We start from the raw sequence: 3,651 nt of genomic DNA, 5'->3' as shown, positions 1-3,651 counted from the left end.
AGTAGTACTATCCAATGAGAGTTGAGATCCCTCAAACTTTTCAGATTGAGACAAAGGAGTATTGAAACATTAAATTGTTATGTTTATTGCATTATCAACATTTTTTGTTTATATTATCTAATGTAATACATTATTTTTTTATTTTTTGTATTTTTATTGTGTGTATATATATATGTATATATGTATATATGTGTATGAGTATGTGTATATATGTATATATGTATATATGTATATGTATATATATGTATATCTATATGTATGTATATATGTATATATATATATAGACATATGTATATATACATATATACATACATATATGTATGTATATATATGTATGTATATATATGTATGTATATATGTATATATACATACATATATGTACATGTATATATACGTATATATATGTATATATCTATATATGTATATATACATATATATCTACATATACATATATATCTATATATATATATAGATATATATGTATATGTAGATATATATGTATATATACATATATAGATATATATGTATATATATGTATATGTACATACATACATATATATATATATATATATATATATATAACATATATACATATACATATATACATATATATAAATATATGTATGTATGTATGTATGTATGTATGTATGTATGTATGTATTGCAAAAGCATAATTTACTCAAAATTATATTAAAACATTATTGAGTCTAATAGTATTGTTTCCATTAATAATTTATTCACTTAAATTTTGTGATATTAATTAATATATCTAATTAAAAAAATTATTATTATATATAATAGAAATAAGACATTATTAATTTAATAAGTTTTTATTATTTTTTCTTTAGAAATGAATTATTATATGTTTTATTTATTCTATAATTAAAATTAATATGTTTAATAGAATACTTTAAATTCAAATATTTTTATATTATGATAAAATTAAAAAAATTATTTATTTTATTTTATATATTGTACATTAAATTTAAATATTTCTTATATTATGAAAAATTAAAAAAAATATTTATTTTATTTTATTTTATCCAACATGATATTAAAGCCTTATTGAGTCTAATAGTATTGCTTCCATTAATAATTTATTCACTTAAATTTTGTGATATTAATAAATATATCTAATTAAAAAAATTATTACTATTTATAATTAGAAATAAGCCATTAATAATTTAATAAGTTTTTATTATTTTTACTTTAGAAATGAATTATTATATGTTTTATTTATTCTATAATTAAAATTAATACGTTTCATAGAGTACTTTAAATTCAAATATTTTTATATTATGAAAAAATTAAAAAAATTATTTACTTTATTTTATTTTATATATTGTTTAAGAAAAGCTATTAGAAAGTAGAGAATATGTTATAATATTTTTAATAATAATAATTAAATTAAAATTATTTAGACATAAGAAATATGCATGTAGTTAATTTATAATTTTATTAAAAACTAATTTCACATTAAAGGATAACTTCTTAAAGGATAACTTCTTAATGAGATCATTTGTGGAGGGATGTCTTTCTAATCCTTTGATCATGAAGATAATTATTAGGGAACATTAATTCCTAAGACTAAGACATTATCACCTTGTTCAAATCTATAAGCTCAACGATATAAGAAAACCTACACTATGTGTGCACGACAGCCCAATTAAGGCCCTACAATATGTGTTCACAACAGTCCAATTAAGGCACACATTGTACAAGCACATTAACCTCATAGAAGCATGTCACGTTCAAGGATCAAATAAGAATTTGAATATTAGTGACTGCCACAACAATGTTATGATTTCACTACATTGTACCTTTGTTGACTACATTAAATGATAATTATCTTTACAATCTTTCATTATTTATTATAATTATATTTTTTATAATTAACTTCAAATAGAAAATTAAATGACCACTGATCATAAATGATTATGATAAACAAATGTGATCACAAACAGTAACTTAATGCATTATGATCACAAATAATTCTGTCGGCCCTTAATGACCGACAGAATAATTGGAAGACTGTAGGCAATGGAGGTGAACACAACTTTACCCAACAAATAACCATGGCTTTGTACGCTTTGTTGGATGGCCTACATATAGACTACTTGTACTAGGTATACCCAACTTAGTAATTAGGGCAAAATGGCATTAGCAGTCGTCATCATGGCCAGTTCAACAGTGAAAGTTGGCACACCTTTCAAGAGCTTGTAAAACTGAAGGGTGAGGATGTATTCGACTTCTACAAGAGAGAACTAAATGTACAGCACTGAGTAATTTACATGTCCCTCTCAGACATTTTGTAAAGAAAGGGTTTAGTATCTCTGATTACTGCATTGTTATTATTATATGGCTCTTGAGTTAACCAGCTAAATACTTGAATTTAGGCATTGGAGATTTGTAATAAATTGTAGATTCTTAGGTTAACATGTTTTTATATTTATATACAGAGCAGAACCCAGACTTAGGTTCTAATTTACGTTAGTTGTCAAACTGATCTCTACATGGCATTATCGTATCCGTTCGGAATGCTAAAAATTGAAATCCTTCTGTTTCCTCCTTTAGGTTTTGAATCATGGAATCGACCTGGGCCTACTGGAGCTAATAAAGAAGATCGCGAGAGAATTCTTCAAAGTTGCCGTTTCAAGAAAAAGATAAATATGCAATAATTCCTGCCACAATCCAGGGATACATGCTTTCATTTTATCAGACTGATGTGACATGATGGCCTTTGAAACAAAGCCCAAATCTATTCGGAAGGAAAACCTTTGGCCCACAAAAATGCTACTATTCAGGTAACCTATGCACGTTTTATTTCCTTTTCACAACTAGGGTTTTTCAATGGATCCCAGAATTTTAGAACACTAATTTGCAGAGTCACAAAGGTGTTTTTAATTGAATTTGCCTTATATTCTGTAATACGCATGGTGACTTGAACCCAAGACTTGGAGCTTTTCCTGTATAGTTCACTAAGGCAAATCAATTGATAATCATGAGCTGAAATATTGACAGTAAATGGTTTCCTGCATGAGTTTTGCAGTGATAAATTGAAAGCTTAATCAATGGAGGTATCTACACTCTGCTGGAAATTATTGAATACCATTGCTGAAAATCTGGGCCTAAATTCCAATATATTTGAGAAGATGTTTAGAGAAAATGCGCAGGCCGTCAGGATGAACTTCTATCCTCCCTACCCTAGGCCTAATCTGGTTCTAGGTTTAAGTGCACACTCTGATGGAAGCGCTCTTACTGTGTTGCTGCAAGACGATGATTGTGTAGGTTTGCAGATTCTTCAGAAGAACCAGTGGATTTTTGTAGAGAAAATCCCAGATGCTCTAGTTATCAATATAGGGAACTCTCTAGATGTATTTCCAGAAAAGCTTCCATTAGACAAATGAATTCGAATGTGAGTGAACCCATATTGAATTGACTGCTTGAATGTTGACAGGTTTTGGCAAATGGAGAGTACAAGAGTGTTGAGCACAGAGCAGTAACAGACAGAAACAAAGAAAGATTATCGATGGTTATATTTCATGCTCCAAGCTTCGAGGTGAAGTTGGGTCCATTGCCTTAATTAATAGATGAAGACCATTCAAGGCTGTACAAAAACTAACTAGATTTTGCAATGAATTGACTATTATA

General features: G+C 27.0%; 1 long non-coding RNA gene across 3 annotated transcripts; it reads left to right on the top strand.

The window, feature by feature from the left end:
• Positions 1-2,169: 2,169 nt before the first annotated feature.
• On the top strand, positions 2,170-3,428 carry LOC131073851 (uncharacterized). 3 transcript variants are annotated; one of them, XR_009113000.2, is made up of 3 exons: positions 2,170-2,282; positions 2,575-2,804; positions 3,050-3,428. It is a non-coding gene; the product is annotated as an uncharacterized LOC131073851 (long non-coding RNA). The 3 variants fall into 3 exon arrangements; XR_009113001.2 differs by lacking the exon at positions 2,170-2,282 and adding an exon at positions 2,288-2,322; XR_009112999.2 differs by lacking the exon at positions 2,170-2,282 and having other exon boundaries at positions 2,329-2,804.
• The last annotated feature ends 223 nt before the right edge of the window (positions 3,429-3,651 follow it).

This window comes from Cryptomeria japonica, chromosome 9 (genome assembly GCF_030272615.1).
Source record: "Cryptomeria japonica chromosome 9, Sugi_1.0, whole genome shotgun sequence".
NCBI classification, from domain to species: Eukaryota; Viridiplantae; Streptophyta; class Pinopsida; order Cupressales; family Cupressaceae; genus Cryptomeria; species Cryptomeria japonica.
This window is presented reverse-complemented; position numbering and strand designations above follow the sequence as displayed.